At 40.5% G+C, this 18,856-nt stretch overlaps 1 protein-coding gene across 2 annotated transcripts in view; it reads right to left on the reverse strand.

Annotated features, from left to right (window-relative positions):
• COL8A1 (collagen type VIII alpha 1 chain) overlaps positions 1–18,856 on the reverse strand; it is a 98,092-nt gene that overhangs the window by 20,348 nt on the left and 58,888 nt on the right. For both annotated transcript variants that reach the window (XM_085301466.1, XM_085301467.1), the window contains one exon: positions 16,056–16,171. The gene's annotated coding sequence lies outside the window, so the exon portion shown is untranslated. The remainder of the gene's footprint in view (positions 1–16,055; positions 16,172–18,856) is intronic.

Raw genomic sequence — 18,856 nt, forward strand, 5'->3', positions numbered from 1 at the left:
AAGGAAAGAGAGAATCCACAGTATATAATTACAGCCCACAGGCTCAGAGTTTGTTTAGAGAGATTTTTTTTTTAGGGCTGAACTGTATTCTCTGAAAACTGCGGCGAAATTCTCAACAAATTAAATAAATAAGAGGGCGATGAGATCCTGCAGGACTGAGCTCCCTAAAGGACCACACTCACGTGCTGCGCTGCTAAAGTTGTGCAGAGACTGGTGTGCAGAGACTGGTGTTTCCAAGAGATGCAAGTGTTTGCAGCTTTGTGAGCTCCAAAAACTTTTGATGTCATCTCGTGTGTCTCTTTAGGACTCATTTGGCAAGTGCCAGTACCTGGCACAGGGTGCAATTTAGGCTATGTTTAGGGTAGGGGCACCTTATTGGCAAAGGCTTGCTGAACAGCAGCGCACTTCTAACTGAGCGGCCGCCACAGCAGCTTGTCTGAGCGCTACCCCGGGGCAGTAAGGCCCTACGTGTGCACGCACACACAYGCACGCACGCACAAATGGAACAAACTGTAACAGTTAAATAAATAAAAAATCAGAAACTCCAAAGTCAGCTTTGCTGGGATTACTGCATCTCTGAGGAGCTTCTGCTGGCATAGCACGTTGCACCACTGGCCAGCAGGACTGCAGAGCCAGGCTCGAGAAAAGCTTCTCGAGAAGAGCTGAGGGGGGACGCGTGAAGGAATTAACTCAGATACCAGAAGCTTAACAGCTGCCTGGTTAGAACTGAGCTGTAATCAGATTTYTTTCCTCCTCATTGATTTCGGCTTCAATAACAAGCGAGCGGTGATTTTTCTGATCAAAAAACCGAGAGCTTGTCCAACCTGCAGGCTCGCACGGTACCCACGCTTGCAATTTGCACCTCTTTGTTTTGATACCTTTTCCATCACAGGTTGTTAAAACCAACGTTACAGAGAGGGGAAGTAAGGCAGACTTAACGGGAGTTTTCATCTGTTCTTTTTTAAAAAAATAGTAGGTAAAATATAGAAACTACTGCCACATGGCAATGCCACTCCTTTTAAATGCAGATTTGGAAGGATACATTTAAAATAGTAGCTATAGAAACAAAAGCATCACCTTCTTCTTTTTCTTTTCACCATAAAAGGTATCACCAATGGTCAAAGTCACTGAGAAATTAAAAAAATAAAACAAAAAATGCAGTATCTTTCATTTTTGACAGTTTTGTCTCTTGCCTGTTTAGACTGCAGTTTGTTTAGGTCTGGGATTATGTATTAATGTGTGTTTGTACAAATACCAAAGGGTTACCTTAGGAAACCGCTTTTAAATTCTACCCATGTCTCTCCTTCTCCTTGAGTGCCTTATTTTGCTATTCTTCCCATTATGATTAATAGCTATATCTTGTTTTATCCTTTCTTGTACTTGAATTTATTCCCCAAATGATGCAGAGTCTCTTAACGGTGGTCAGTTAAAACTGATTTACATTTCTGATATTAAGATAATGATTATGTGCCATTATATCTTTGATTTGGAATGAAATCCTCATCTTAATTAAATGTGACACATGAAATATACTTGTCTTCAAAGGATAAGACATACCAAATCATCCAGATTAAATGAAGAGATTTGTGCTTTCCTCCTTTCGCTTCCACTTGTAGTAATCAGTATATTGGAACCATACAACATTGGTATGGCATTCATAATATACAGATAGCTGTTACTGAGAAGAAGAAAAAGCTACTTATTTTTTATTTGGAAATGTCAAGTTATTAACACAATACCATCGAAGAATTTTCCTGGCTGGTTCTTCCTTGATGCCTTCCTGTCTTTGAGCTGGAGAAAGCTAAAAATGATTGTCTAAGCTTAATATTTTATGAAGCATTGTAATACTATAGAGGTTTAGTAAATCTCTTTGCAAAGATCTGTGACACAGAATGCAGAAATCTAAACAGATATGAAGGAAAATTGTATGTGGTAACAACTCACTTGGAAAAATTGATTAAAAAAACCCTGGTATCCCATCAGTTCTTGCACATCAATTACTCTGGTAAACATTTATTTTTTAAAGTTAAAAAAAAATATATATTTCCTAGACTTCAGTAATTCAGGCTTCCACAATTGTTACTGAAAAAAAAAAAAAAAAAAAACTGCGACAGATTTTTCTGAAGCAACTCAGTTACATCCATCTGACAATTAGCTACATTAGAAGCTTGTGAAAGCTTGTGGTCACTTGTGCAGATGGGTAATTTGACATGTGTAGATAATCTCATTAATTTTTATGAGAACTATATATAACCTAATTGTTAAATATTTTATATGACTCACAACCCAGACATTTATATACCCAGACAGTAGACCATCTTAATCAAGCAAAAGCACAATGAGATTCTGGTCAATTAATAACTGTAGAATTTGGCTGAGTATTATTAAATTCTTGGCAGTAGGAAAAACTGGACTTTCCAACAGTAAGTGCCAATGCAAAATACATTGGCAAGGAACAAACGTCAGTTTAGATCTATGAAATTCCCATTTTCAGGCAGAAAATTTGGAATTAGTCTGGTTTGTATTAGCATAAAAATACCCAAACTCTGGTGTACTGCTGTGTAGCTAAGTAAACAGGTATCCGTTTTTGGCCCAAATTCTGTCCTTGTTTATGGTAACACATTGTCTACAGTGGAGCTAGTTCTGATTTATAACCACAATAACCAATGTTGTTGTTTCCTGACTTTTCCAAGTGCTCACTTTATTAATATTCTTCTGCTGTAGAAATGATTATGGCGGTTAAAGGTATGTTTTGAAGTGAGCAGCAGTGGTCGTTAGAGTCCATTTTACTGCATCTCAGCTTTCTAAGGAGGATATTTAAGGGGATGCCACAGATAAATAACTTTACCAGCCTAACCTCTCTGTTTTAGGAAAGGAAAATTTCCTAAGATAGACGAGCCAGAGGATAAATAGGGGAGTTTCTTTCCCTTAATTCTTGTTTTAAAGGTAATATTCTCACTTGTTCTTCTTCCTATCATTCTTTTCATCTACTCAACACTATCCCCAGTTCCTCTTGGAATTTGGGCTGGAGATATGATGAGAACAGACATTATTTCACATATCTGGAATCACTTTGTAATAGGTGACAAAAATCCCATTTAATTAAATGAAGGTTGCCTTTGGGTATCTCTGATATACAGTCCTAGAGGCCGGAGGAGGAGGGAGGAATCTACAAAGTAAATCTGTCAGAGTAAAAATGCATACTTAGGTTTGGACCTGACCGTTGTTTTCCAAGGAACTCCCAAGCAAACATGCATATGAATCCCATTTCCTGCAGAAGTTTGCTTTAAACACTCACGGAATCAGTGCGTCGTACTTCAAAAGGTTCTTAGTTTAGCTAGAAGCCGGGCTGTAAATACTCTGTTCCTATCATTTGCCGTGACTTAACTGATGATATCAGCCAACCCACTTCATACCTGCGGAAAAGACTGCTTCTCTTTGGTCTGTTGGAGAGCTCTTCAGGCCAAGTGTCAGCTCTGCAATCAGGTCGATAAATCTTTGAGATTATTTGTGCATTGGAATTTCTCTTGCCATTGTGTTGAGGAAATGATTGGCTTGCGGAGCTCCACCAGTAMGTATGAAGCTCGTTGAATTTTGTTCTCTAACAAAAGCATTATTTTGCAAATGGAAAGAAAGTGTAATGTAAGCAGACACCTATATTTTTGATGTTTGGACCTGTTTAATTATATCATTAGTTTTGCCAAATAACATGACATGGACAAATTAGATTTTACCTGTTTTTTATAATCTAACCAAAGTGATCACATATATTGTGAGCTGGCTATGCACACTGTTAGGTTTGATCTTTGTCCAGCCAAAGAAAAATGGTGCAAGAAAGCATGGGAGGACCTAGTGCTTCTAAATGTGTTAAACTCATTACAAAAGGTGCTTTAAACTTAATCRTCCTTCAGTCTCATTGACGCTTGATGATGATGCCTCATTCACTAAAAGCAATGGTGGTAAACATTGGTAAAGAGTTGCAGTGGTGCCGTATTTTTCTCTTGTAAATAGAATATAGATGATTCTCAGGGAAGACACAATTTGAAGGTTACCACATTTTAAAGTATACATCTATGACCTTGCGCAGCTCAGTGCTGCCAAGCCACACACATTAGAAATGAGCTGAGGTGGCAGTGTCTGGGTCCAGAAAAGCCAAAATTCTTTACTTCAGATATAATACAGACTCCCACAGCTGCTATCTCTGAAATGTGGGGCTGACACTCTGAGTCAAGATGATGAAGCATGTGCATGCTGAAAGTTTGCTGTCCTCCTTTCTCTCTGGCAATGCTGGAGGCAAAGGGATTAGAAACTGGTAACTGTGAAATACTGTTCCTGCCTTCCATGAGGGCACCTTGCCCCTTGAGAAGTAAGGAAATATCTGGCTGATACTTTTTCCCAGTGAATTCCTTCGGATGGTCTTAGATACACAAATATCTCTGAAAAAGATCAAGAAAAACTATAAACTGTCTTGTACCGCTGAGCTAAATGATGGATTAGCTCTGGGGAAGCTCCTGCTTAGGACTTGAATCCTGCTGGCTTAGTTGTCTGCTGGGGTTATGGTGTGGGGTGACAGAAGTCTGGCTGTGATTGCTGACCGTGTATTTCCAGACACTGGAGCTCAAGCAGCAGGCTCATATTTTGAGAGAACTAGAAATTATTAAATAGATGTATAAGACTGTTCAAAGCTACCTCTGTGTCCCCAGGCAAGTTACTTAGAGCATCATTTTATTCTTTGTTATGGAGAAGTCAGGCCTGATCCACCAGCACCTCTCTACATAACAGTAGGTACTGTCTGCTACTGCCCCCCCCCCATTACTTTTTGGCGTGTTCTGAGCCCCTGCACCCAATTTTCTCCTCCCCTGAGCATTACGGTTTGTATCAGAGAACGAAAGGGGCAACTGAGAGCGAACCAACAGCCAGTGGAGTTTCTTGCAGCTTCTTAAGGTCCCTCAGCTCAGACACCTCATTTATGGCACATTTGGAGTTCAGGACTGTAGATGGGGTCAGCAGTGTAGGAACAGAAATAACTTGGCAAACCGACATGTCCTGAGCATCAGGATGCTACAACCTGGCTGCTTCGTGGTATCCATGCTGCTTGATATAAAGTTAAAACTTGGATGCCTCTGCAGTACATTGCAGTTGCTTCTGGGACTGCTGTATAGATATTGCCACGCTTTGCCTCTCTGCCTCAGTTCCTCATCTACAAAATGAAGTTAAATCCCCTTATTTAACTCTGAGTGCTCTTGTAAGGAGAAGTACATTACGCATTTTACTGAGCGCTATAGAATAAGTAATCCATCTTCTCTTATCTACCTCACATTCATGCATGTGTATTACGATAATTTATGGAGAGAAGAAAMTTGTATTGGCATAAGCTCTAATAGCTGCTACATTGTTTCTCACAGAGCCTCCAGCCTCTGCAGCTGTCTCTGTGAACCTCTAAATAAAACCACACAGAGACCACGAGTCAGTCGTGATGACCAGACGCATTTATTTAGTTTCTCATYAGGGCTATGAGACCCAAAAGAATAAAGCTGCATCAAAATGTATTTGTCAAGAAGTTGAGTGCTCAAGATAAACATTATAGCTGAGGCCAAAAAAGAAATTAAAACAGGACATTCTCTGCACGTGGTTTATTTAAACAAAATCAGATGAATTTGTCTACGGCAACCCCAGGATTGGAGCTGCTTTTTCATGTKAGGTGCTGTATTTTCTTTGCCACCTCTTTCTGACTTTACTTTTRTATGTGTGATAGTGTCTAAAGTGATTATTCATATTACTAGTTCCATTTCATTCATRCAACTTAGAACTTTATTTGCAGTTCATATGATACTGTAGCTACTACCCACAGTTTTCCTGAAATCCTCAGTTATCAGATAAATTCCCTATGCTGTTGCTTCTTCTGCATTCATTGCTTGGTTTGAATAAATGCAGTGCATTAATTCTGTTTAAACTCCTACATGGAGTTTAAACTCCTACTCCAGCTGGAGGAGTAGGAATGGCTTCCTAGAACATTTGGGTTTTCAGTCTATGATGTCATGAAAGATGGAATAGCACTTTATAATTAAAGGGATGCATTTCTTGACATTATCATTYACTCTGGATTGGATCACTATTTTGTATGTTTTAGCGCAACCTGAACTTGGCTTGCTTCTGCAAGACACCTATTAAATCCAGTTTTAAAACCACCAGTGCAACCTTTCAGTCTTTTTTTGGTGGAGATGTGCCAGTCGGAGAAATTTCCGGACATGTTTCTGTCCTAGAAAAATGTGTGCTTTACTTTAAATAAATAAATAAAAAATATAAAAAGCAATAGGTCTCACRGAAAGGAAGCTTTACCAGAACGCTGCAAGGACTAAAGGTTTAGGCCCCAATACTCGGCTCTGAGCGGCGTGATTTAGAAGAACCTTCATTTGTATCAGCAGCGTTTGCTCTGCGTAACATTGGGGTAACCAGCTGTGCAGAGACACCAGCTGCTCTTTGATTAGAGCTAGGTCGTCTCCTGACAAGCAACTGTGGAGCCTTCCTTACTGTCAACTTTCTAATGCGCCGTTCAGGGAGGCTGTGAAATCTCRGGGAGAAGGGAGGTGAAGCAGGGAAAGAAGCATTGACTGAACATCACAGGAGCCTGGCGTGGATTAGTCCATCAAAAAGAGAAGAGTGCAATAAGAGTTGGAGGAATTGCTTGGTCTAGCTTCGTTTTTGAGGAAGAAAYGAAATGAAACAGGGCAGGGCTGGGGTAAAACGCAGTGGGAGGTCGCGGCCACAGCACGTGCTGGCCTCCCGCCGCGAGCTGTTCGCAGGGCCCCAGCCGCGTGGGGAAGGGCTGCTGCAGCCCCGGGGTCTTCAGCAGCTTCAGCGGCCCCTTCCTGCGCCTCTGCCCTGGACGGGCGGCCGAGGGAGCCGGCGCGGGGCCGGCCCTCCGCTGCGCCGGCTGCAGTCCCTGTCCGGAGGCTCGGCAGTGCAGGCTGCGCGCTGCCGTCGGCCCTYGCCTGGTAGGACTGAATGACTTCGAAGCGCTAATGAGAGAAGGAAGAGCTCCAGTGGCAACTCCGACCGAGCCTCCGAGAGCRGGGGAAAGGCTGGCGTTCGTGTGGTTGCCTGTTGAAGGACATATCCATATTCCTGAGGACAAGTTATTCTTTCTATGGCTAGGATTGAACACGTTTCTCGCCTTAGCACCGAAGCCCCACACAAGTGGACATCTAGGCTCAAAGCAAGCGCTCTGTGTCAGGCAGCTCGGGGACAAGCAGCTCCCATGGGCCAGAGGAGTTTGGTAAGCCGTGCACGGAGTCCTGYTAGATTTCCTGCTGCGGTCGATTGCAGACAAATGGACTTGACGTTTAAAGCCCATCTTATATAATTTCTCTGATGCAAATCCAGATACAGTCACTGAAAGTGATTTGTGGCATTAATAGAGCAGAGAATCAGATATTTGTGTATCCTTACTTGTAACTGGGACAAAAATTGGCTTGTCAAAACAGATATACATACAAATTGAATCTTGAGTGTTGTAGGAGTGCATCTGGAGATAAATGTTTCTTACCCATGTGTATATATTTAAGTGCTGACAAGTACTACAGCCAGTGAAAGTATCCGCTGGAGCAATTTTTGATCAGCATAGGAAATGTACTGGGTTTTCTTGGGGAGCTCTTTTTAAGTGCACACATCTTGCTAATGGAGCTGCCCCGCAGGTGGCGTGAGTGATCCACTCTACCAACAGCTCCCTTTAAAAAGGTGATTTTTTTTTTTAAAGTGGAATAGTAAAAACATGTCACATAATTGTCCTTTACATAGATGCTGCTGGTCATGGCTACACTTCCACCCAGCGTTTAATGGGGAATAGCTGTGTYACACGGTCTTGCAGGGGACAGAACTACCATGTATGTCACAATAAATTATAAAGATATTTCTCTACAACAAAGACATAATGTTTTATCTTAACAGCACGCTTTTGAGCCTTTTAGGAGTGCCCTCTYTTCTCCCTATTCCTTCAGTCATCTACAGACAGATGAAGCTTGCAAACAACTTATTTATGGCACTGACCACGGCAAACCTGACATGATCTGAGCATTAACAAATGTACTTCCTTTTAGTCTTTTCTGATGTCCTGTCTTTTAATCTTTGATTAGTTTTTCAAAAAACTTTCTCGCATTCAGCAAAGGCAATGAACACTATTTTCTAGCTATCCTAACAGTCTGTCATGTTGGAATGTGCTTTGCCCTGAGTGCATGGAAACCTGCACAGATTTTTCTGCTGCTTGGTAGAGAAGGGTGAAGACCAGCCCTTTGATCTTAATCTTTCCATATTTAGGGAAGAAAGAGAATGAAATTTCAGTGTGTCTGCAGCTGATATACAGTTACTCCTCACATTTTGGGGTCAGGTTCATTCCCATCTAGGTTTAATTACACATGAAATGGTGTTTATATTCCACATGTGACCACAGTAGGAGGAGGTAACATACTGCTGTACTTGCAGGGATTTATTCTGCTCTACTCAGTATTGCTACGTTACCTCTAACAGTAAACCCTCCATATGTAGCTGAAAACTAAAGAGGGAGAGGAGATAAAACTAGAAGGAAGTGAAAGGAGGATTATCTGGACAGACCTTCTGTCTTTAGTTATTCACAACCACCGAATGAATACTTGTATGCCTATCTATTACACTTTTAAGTCAGACAGAATAGACACTTGGTTCCAGGTACCATAAAGAAAATCTAATGAAGGAACCCAAGAACAAAGTATCTTTTGTATCTTGAGATACAGAAATAGTTGTCTCAAGAAGGATATGTAGGAGAGTTAGAAAAATTGCAGAAAAAAATGCAACTGAAATAATCAGGCGTATCAAAGAGCTGCCTTAGAGGGAGAGACTAAAAAGGCTGTGATTTATCAGTTTGGAGAGAAGAAACCTGAGAGGTGATGTGATTGAGGTCTGAAAAATCCTGAAGGTGATATATAAGGTGAATGCAGTAATGCTTTCATTAAATCTTGCAATATAGAGCTAGGGGCACATGTGAAAATAGCAGAGGATTGTTTTAAAACAGATACAGCAAAGCACTTCTTTAAGCAGATGTATGGTGAATTTCTGAAACCAGCAGTTGTGGAGGCAGGCTGCAGCAAGAAGTTAAAAAAAATTATCAGACAGATTCACAGAGAATAGACACAAATAAATGGATGCTGAGAAGCAGGGATGTATCCACCCACATCACTAAGTCTCCTGTTGGGGATACTGGTGGTGCCCAGGGGATGTGGACCACAGAAGGAGCTTTCATGCACTCCCTAAATAGCATCTTCTGTGATATTCAAAGAGAGACTACAGGGGAGACGAACCATTGGTCTTCGCAGGAAGGCATTGCTTGTGTTCTTAGCATTTATTTTCTGATGCATCTTCCCCTGGTTATTTTTACTTAGGATTGTTGTTGTTGTTGTTTTATTATCCCTTTAAGAAACAGGTGGCTCTCTACTCACCAAAATTCATCACAGTCCACTTTGTGGATAAATGCTAGCATCGTTTACTCCTGCTGTACTTGACAGGAAGGCTCCTGAATCCTACTTTTGTTCTTCAGGGCTAACTCTCCCACCCAGGAACAAGTTGTTGATCCATTACTCTATTATTCGGAGGCCAAGTAACATGGTATCTGGCTGAACTACTTCAAAAACTTAGTCCTGATATAGACCTAGACATCTATACATTGTTAGTCTCTGAGTAAGGTCTTGTGGGCTGAAACTGTTGAGGTAAATCTCTGTAGAGTGGTAGTTACTAATCTTGTGTGCACGCATAGGAACGATGGCATAAAATTGAAAAATAGTTTCTATCACTGCCACCCTTTGGCTTTCTCATCCCACAGGCAGTCCTATATGGTTTGTGTTACAGGAATAAAACARTCTTTTGGTTGTTCTCAAGAGCTAAGGCAAGAAGATGTGCTATAGATGAAGCCAAATAAAGAAAAAAAGTCGTTTTTGTCTTCACAGGAGACATACCTATTTTGTGATACATTCTCCGCTACTTTGATTATTTTAATTCCACAGCAGCTGTAGCAGGTATTTTCTCTGAGCATGAAGGACAAGCTATGCAAAGTATCCAGGCATTTGAAGTTGGAGACACATCCCTCATGGCACTGCGAGATGTGCCAGTGGGAGTTAGAGTTACGTGGAAAATCCCACCAGGCACCTCTCAGCACCTGTAGGAACCAACATGGGCTTGAGCACTTGACCCTCGTAATGTGCACAGCAAACTTTTAACGTATGGTCACTTTGAGATAGGTCAGGGGTTGCAAGGATAGGAACATAAAGTAAAAGCCCCTTTGGAAGATTAGAAGAACTCATCTTACAAAAATTTAGCCCAAACCTGGATCACCTGTTCTATTTTTACCGTTTAATCCCATTCACACTCTAAGATGTCTCTGAATATTCCAAACCCAGGGCTGACCTATTCTCAGAGAAGTAGCAGCCCACTGGGTTTCTTGCTTCAGCAATATGAGTCTGAAATATTGGAAGTAATGATTTCACAGAAAGCATTAGCTGCACTCACTTCCAATGTACATAAGTAATAGGAATGTTTTTTAGATTTTTGAGGTTAGATACCTTCAGGAAAACTGACTCCACTTGCTGGACACAAATATCACCATCAGGGTTTCACAGGTCAAAGCTACACCTTTCCTAAAGGAGACATTATAGTAATATCCAGAGGAGAGAATGAACTCACTGCCGGCAAAAATTGTAATAAAAATCATCATAAAGATCAGATCCCCCCTACAAGTCTCCTTTGGTTCAGCTGCAGACTGCAGGAGATTTCTCATAAAAGTATTTGACATTTTATTGTGACTCTGCATTGGATGGGAAGAGAGGAATATCACCTGTGAAGAGTTAACATTTTAGGCCTGTTCCTCATCATGCTAAATCCAATACTGCATTTTCAGCAACAAAACTGCGGGCCACTTGGATTAACTGAAGCTGGGTAAGCCCTTTGAATTATCAAATGTCAGATGTAAAAATACTAAGGCAGTTGGGGCTGAGTAAGTGTTAAACCTTGTTCAGATGGCGTGTCCTCAAATAATTGTAGAGTGCCAAACACAGAGCTTCCCATGTTCTTTTTGGATGAGCAGAGATGCCAAGTGTACAGAATAGGAAATTGTCTGTGAGGGTTTTTTCTTTGCTTGATGTTGTGCAGACAGCAGAGACAAAATACCAAAAATGCTTAAAATCCTTATGACCTTTCATTGGAAACTGTGAACTTTGTCCACTAACCTCAAATTTCTGTTTACACTGTCAGCAGAGACTCCGTGCTCTATTGCCTTTTCTTTCTCTTTCCAGCTTATCATGTATCGAGTGACAGCTTCACAAACACTACACAGCAGGGGAGACCTGAGCACATTCCAGGACTTTTTGCAGGTTCAAAGTACTAAGTCTCCATGCTGTAGGTTGCTTAAAAATATCTGTAACACAAGCAAAGTGGCACYAACTATGCTGTTTGCACACAAAGCGGCTATTCTACAGCAAGCTTTAGCTTCTCCATCAGCTGGCGTCACTCACATTCCCACACTGCGTGCCAATATCACGCTGCTGCAAAGCTGCCCCATTTACACTGACTCCCATTTACACCAGGAATATGCACAGACTACTGTTGAGTAAATGGTCCAAAAATGCATTTGGTAAATACTGTGTCAGCTTCTCAGCTAAAATATCCCTGATTTCAGCATCGTGTTCCAATATCCATCCACCCTTTGTAAATCATGAGCTAGACTGCTGCAGTGAACAAGTATAGGGAACATTTCAGATGTATAAAGCAGAAATTGCTCCTATGGAATACTACTATGAACTGWGGTAGCATAGAATATTGCAATTTTTAAAGGACAAGAATATCCTTAACCTGTTTCTTAAACAAAAACTGACAACTGCATTGAATTCTTGTGACAGTAAATAGAAGACTGAACTGCACAGGAGATATTTTATTTCATTCTGTGATAGCAATCCCTGAACTTTACAAGGCAAAGGCACCAGCAAAGGTCCTTCTGATCTCTTTACAGTCTAAAAAGTAGTATAGAAAGGTATGATTTCCTGAGAGACTGCTGCATAGTAAATACATTGGTGCTTCCTAGAGAAACTCAGTGTTTTTGAAAGAATGATTACTTTGATAAATTAGGTCCATGAGGCTTTTTGGAGAAGACTGTTCACTTAGTGCTACTTTTCCTTGGACACAGAAGCCATGGAAAAAAAGTGTGGAAGACATTTGCGCACTGCATGTTGCTGTTACTGAATTATCTGCTAACAGACTCCACACTTCAGAGCTTCCCATACCCACTTGTCTGTTCTACACAAACAGGATGATTTATGCTCAYTGCAAAACCATAAAAAGACTGAAATTTGGTACAACTGTTTCCCAAACCAGGCAGGCATGTTGCTCTGGTCTTTCATGAGCTTCCTGCTATCAGTGTAAAAATCTGCTGCCTGCTGCTTTAAAATCTCTCTGTTCAGCCCAAGGAACTTGAGCGAGCTACTTCCCCTCACATTGCAAAGGTGCAGTCGCTGCATGTCCCAAGCCTAAAACTCTGCCAAAGAGCTTGTCTCCACAGGTCAGAAAGGAGCGTGTGCCCGGGTACGTGCGTGTGTGGTTGTTTGGGGAGCAGGGGACTAGAGAAGCAGAGAACTGAAGGAGCAGCAGGTCCTCAGGTCTCCCCTCTGCACAGCCTGGGACCATAAACTCATCATTGTGGTTGCTAATGGCAAGCAGCAGGTGTTTATGGAGTATCTGCAAATCTTCTGATTTGGGAAGGCAAGTTTATCATGTTATTTTTCCGTATTCCTCAGTACTAGAGCTTTCTGCGTCAATTATCATTACCAAAACCCTAAACAAAGCCCTCTTCTTCAAAACATGGGCAAGAGCAACCATTTGGTTTACTGACAGCAATGTTTGGCTGAGTTAAAGAAGCTGCATTCACCAACAGGAAAAGAAAAGTGAGTTTCTGAACTACTGTACGTTGCTACATTTGGAAAGGTTTTTTCTTTTTGTAATTTTTACTTCCTCCCATGCAGATCGGCTGAGAGGAATCTAAAGCTAGTTTTTCAAGAATGGCTAAAGGAGTTAGTCAACTGACTCCCATTTAAAAACAACGAACATGTAAATGCAAGGTAACATTTCTATGAACATGTAAGTGTTATGTCAGACAGGGAAAAGGAATAGCAAAACTAATCGTAATAATCATAATAGCAAAACTAGCAAACTAATCCGTATTATCAGAGAAGCAGGGATTGAATGGAGGAACATGTAGAGGAAACTAAGGACAGAGAAGAGGACTGTGTTGGTGAAGTTTGTACACTGAGAGGCATATTGGGTAGCTCAATAGGAGAAAGAATGGAGAGAAGAGTATCAGACTATATAAACTGATATATTACTTTCAGCCACTTAAGTTTTCTTTTGATTTTGGGACAAGACCTCAGTAAACCCGCATAAAATTGTTTAACTCACATCACCTCACTCAATCCCTATGAATTCAGCCCAATAAATTTTTCACTCTACTTGCTGATCAGATTAGTGTGTCTGAAGTGAAACTATTCATTCTGGTAACTTTTCTGAATAGTTCTCTTTTTGTTCATTTCAATTGTCTTTTTTCAATTTAAAAATATTATTAAAATACCACATTTGGGTGGGTAGTGGCAGCCATGACACTGGAATACAGCGTAGAAAAGCCAAAGCAATTTGAAGCAAGCTAGACATTCTGAGTGCATTTCTAAAATACCTTATTGCTTAAATAAAATAAACTTAAATCCTTTAGCCTAGCAATTACTTTCAGATGTCTGATTGCTTATTTTTGAAGAACTGTCACATCGACCATTGAGAACTGACAAGCCCTACCTCGGTATCTTCACAAGTTTTCTTTGAATATCCACTTCCTGCCTTACATTGGAAACTACACACTCATCTTCATTGTCTCTTGTATTTATCTTAATATGCTGCGTTTTATTTTATTGGAGGAAAATCTTAGCAGAGCTGTTTGTGGCAAGATTTAGTTACAGGAAACCCAAAAGCTAAGCCTCAGTTTCAGCTGAGACAATTACGTTGTTGATTTTGGTCGGAGCTCAGGACTTCTATTGGACCCAAATGCCTGTCAAGTGTCTTTGTGAGTTGATGCCCAAGTCTGAAAATTTTCCTGATTCTGGCTGAGGATATATGGCTTTGTTTCCTTTTAATTTGAGGGATATTTCTAACCAGATCTGAATGTTTTGCTGAAATGCTTCTCTCTTCACTGGAATAAATAAAATATATAAAATAAATAGGAAGTTAAATAAAAAGGAAAGAATACATTTTCCATACCTTTCCACTCTTTTAGTTTTTTTTTTTTTTTTTTTTTTTTTTTTTTTTTTTTTTTTTTTTTTTTTTTTTTTTTTTTTTTTTTTTTTTTTTTTTTTTTTTTTTTTTAAGTCTCTGTGCCTTGGTAGCTGTGAATTGTTGAGGACTGTGCATTTTTCTCAAAGCAATTTTGTTGTTCATAAAAAGTACTAAGTGCTAATTTGTAAAAGCTAGCTTAATCGTTGCTTTTAACTGCCTGTTAAGTGTATTTAACAGYTCCTGTTACCACTTCATCTACTGTAGGTAAAAGACTAAGAAAGTGAGCATATGATAGTTTTTTAAAGTGATCTGTACGATTATATAACATTGTAAGATCTTTATGGAAAAGTTTGAAGAAATTATTAATGTAAAAAGGAATGCTCTTTGATGCTGTTTTAACCAACTTCTATAGAACCTCTACAGTAAAGTTATCAGTGTCTACTACCACTCTTGGATGGATTTTTTAGTGCTAGGTGGATTGCGCTCTAAAACTTTCTTATGGGTGCTCAGGGAGAATTAAAAACTAGCTGGAAAGGATTTTATTCTCCATTATTGTTTTGTGGGCTGGAGCTTTTGGCTATACTTTCTTTTGTGGTGGTTACCCTTTCACAGCACCCGCTCTAGGGCCGGTCATGCTAGCCTGTGCCGGGGGCAATGGTTACCAGGGACAGCTCCGACAGCTGGCGACTGCCAGAGGTCCTAACATCCCGGAGATATTCCAGCCCACCCCCGTGTCAGGAGAAGTTTGGTGGGATCATAAAGCGGGGTGTTCGTCACAGCTGGCGTCCTGCAGCTGCGTGTTTATAGAGTTGTGTTTATCGGACTCTGCCAGTTTCATTTCAGTCAAATTCTATAGGGTTTCTCTGTAAGAGAGAAACGTGATCAAGTGCAGCTCATCCTCCCTAAAAGGCAGCCAGAATGCCCGAGGAATTTACGTGATTCATTCTTAACATGTGGAGTCTTTTAATTAGCTATCTGAAAACCAAAACAGAATGCAGGACACTACTGCAATGTAGCTTATTAAGCAATAATGCATTTTTTCTTCCAAAAGTCACACTTGAAAACAGACAATAGTCATAGGCATAAGATGACTGTGGATACTATGAGCTAATGTCTACTTGTCAGAAACTTTTCCATTAAGGCTTGAAGTGATGTTTAACATATTCTTCTTGTGATTGAGCTAAACTAAACATAGTATTAAACATGGATTTCCCAATGAATGTTACTCTTGCTTACTTGTATGTGCAAACAGACATCTGTGTTGATATGTATCTTGGATATCAAAAGTACCTCAATATCATGGATCATTATATTCTTAGGATATAAGAAGCTTTTCTAACGAAGCCTGTCCTTAATCTTTCGTGACCGTAAAGACAGATTAAAAACAAGATTCTATAAACAAATATGACATGCCAGAATTACATGTTTTCTCCTAGTAAACAATGGAGAATGACTGCAAGTGTAGGTTTTCTAAATTACTTAGAGAAAAAAAATGCTGMTGATGATGATCAACAAAACAAAATATGTATATGTACCAAATATGGTGGTCTTTGTACCAAATATTTTTCCATGGGAAATTCAAATGCTCTGGTATGTAGCAAACACTTGAATAACTTATCAAATCCTGTACCAGTGATAGCTTTAAGAGAACCTCAGGTTTAATCCTTTGCACTTTTTTTTTTTTGACATTATGGATAACTCATTAAGGATTTCAAAGTAGGTGTACTTACATTTAGCTTTCAGGAAAGGGCAGAATAGGGACAGCCTGCTTGCTTTTCACTTTGAGAGACCTAGATTTCCTGTTTGCATTCGTCCCTTTGATATTTCATTGATCTTCGGTTGGTCCCTAGAGGGGGGAAAAAAAGATTATAACAAATGCATGGGCACACTGTAGGTGTTATCCTTTTTTGCAGAAATATTACAGAATACTAGCCAAGGTTTTCAAATGTAAGTGGCTTAACTTAGTCTCTTAATTCTACATTCAGGCTTTTTGTCTGAAGTCTGCTGTTCAGCAGTATGAAAACCTGGCAACTTACCCACTTTGAGTAGCATTTTCAGTCAGTCAATACTTATGAAAACTGATATAGCAGTTTGAAGATGGACTAAAAATCCTATCGTTAGGTACTTTTGCTTGGTGATCCTGAAACAATTAGGCTCTAAATCAAAAGCTGTGTTTTGATTTCAAGAAAAGCTCTTTGAGTCTTGTGCCTCCGCTTTGGCTGAGATGCCATGTGCCTCTTTCAGAACAGCAGGTACAGGATCGGTGGTTTGAGAGACAGATGAAAAACCTCTACTTAATCTCATCTTTCTTCACTTGTGCCACCCCATAAAAATACACACCCAAGCCCTTTTTTGCAATGTGCCATGTGGAGCCTATGGTTTGGCTTGGGACTTTGTCGAGCTGCCCCAACTGCCCAGGCTGAGGTCGGCACCGGCCCCGCATGCTCCTGCTCCCCACCATGGCTGCTAGCTACCCTTAGAGAGAGCATTTGGGAAGGGAGGAAAGCTGAAAAGAAACATTATTCTCATGTCCATATGAGGACACCACAGGAAAAAAAATGAAAGCAGGAAAACAAGAACGAAGAAGGTAAGCGATTCCATTTTATTTTTAAAGGGATTACAGACTACAAATAGTGTTACAAATAGCCAAGGGGAAAAGTGAGAGAAAACATTTTCACACCCCATTATCAAGGGATAGGAGAGAGTGCCCAATCACTGCAGATTACTTGTAATTGGTYTCGTTCAATTCATCTCAGCTGGATAAAGAAATGTGCATTTGGCATCTTTCCTGAATGGACCCTAAAGCCTGGAGTGCAGAAATTGCCAGTGCCTCATCTGCAGCCTCATTGCCATTTGCTCTCTGGTCTTACTGGAAGAGCAGCTTTTTATCATTTATCCTGCTAGTAGGCCCCCTCCTTTAAACATTGGATCAATAATTCAGGTTACATCTATACCTCTTCATTGCTTTTAGAGGTGGTTTTGGACTCCAGACCTCAGCTCTGGATGCAAACTTTCCTATAGCTTGCAGATGCAAGCTTTTGCATAAGTTTTGGCTCAGCTTGTTGTGTGAGTGAAGAAAAATCACAAATTCAGAGCTAGCTTTGAATAGTTAGCAAAACAGACAGGTGCCCAACTAGAATGGGATGGTAAGCTGCTTTGCCTGTGCTTGAGGAGAGACGGATTTGGCATTTCTGCCGTCACAGATCATTGCCGCCTCCTGTCCATACAGTCCTGGTTGCTGCTGCTGCCTCCATGGGATTACAGGAGCCCTGGTGTGTCCCCGAATGCCCCAGGACAGCTGCAGCAGGGACAGCAGCAGCAATTATAGCTGCCCTTTCCACCTCCAGCTGTAGCAGGGTTTCTCTGACTTTCTGCCCTGGTCCTGCTCTAATTCCTGTTCCTCCAAAGCTGAACTGCTCCTTCCTTGACAATCCTGAAGGTATAGAAATATGTATAGATGGCAATGGTGGAGAATGAGGAAGCTTTAGTTTACTAAAACCTCAAATATAGTAAAATGGCATGCGTTCTCCTCTCTCTCCCACTCTGCTGGCTGCAGGTATCAGCTGGGTAAGGAAAACAGTATTTTGTGTTTTCAATTCACATGCAGAAAGGCAAAATCAGAAAGGCAGAAAATTGCTATATTCACACTCTTGATACAGTGTGGCCCCCAATTCAGTTCACTAATCAGAAAAATATAAGCTCTATTTTAAGCATGTACTTAAGCCTGGCTGATTCCATATTCAGCATAAATGCAAATGACTCCTGTGGAGTGAGGTCTGTGTTGGACTGGATCTACTTAGTAAAATACTTTGATCTGGTTTGGGGGAGAAATAAGGAATCTATTTCCTTATTCCTGCAGAAACTGGTCAGTTGCTGCAAATGCTTATGTGGCAAATTCACTGCTATATTCATTGTTCAGGCTGTTTTCTAATGAATTTTTTGAATTTTTTGTGAGAGAACTACTGTAGAATAGAAGTCTGGGTGTGGAGAAAAGGCACAGGAATGTGTACACACAATTATGTTTTTCAGAAGAAGCATGCCACATAGGATTTCCTAAACTGCACCACAAAATGTTGACATCCTGGAACTGACATTTGTAATTTCAAATACCAGCTTTCCAAGCATAATTAGTGTCGTTGTAAATATTTCAGTTAAAATTGGGGCTCACTCTGGACAGACTGGTCTATCAGCTCTAAATATTTTTTTGGTATTTATTATTTCCTTTTCCAGTATTCCATGAAATAACATCCGTGATATTTAACATGAAGAAGCAGTAAAGTGAACTTGCCTTTTTTTAAAGTATTTCTTATATTTACAGAATCACAGAGTAGTTGCAGTTGGGAGAGAGCTCTGGAGATCATCTGGTCCAGCCCACTCTGCTCAAGCAGAGTCACCTAGATCAGGTTGAGCTGGACCACACTGAGTTGAGTTTTGACTGTCTTCAAGGTTGGAGAGTCCACAACTTCTCTGGGCAGCCTGGTCCAATGTTCAACAGCTCTCACAGTGCAGAAGTATTTTCTTACATTCAGAC

The sequence above is a fragment of the Rhea americana genome, unplaced genomic scaffold (assembly GCF_003343005.1).
Source record: "Rhea americana isolate MKP2758 unplaced genomic scaffold, rheAme1 scaffold_177, whole genome shotgun sequence".
In the NCBI taxonomy this organism is placed as follows: Eukaryota; Metazoa; Chordata; class Aves; order Rheiformes; family Rheidae; genus Rhea; species Rhea americana.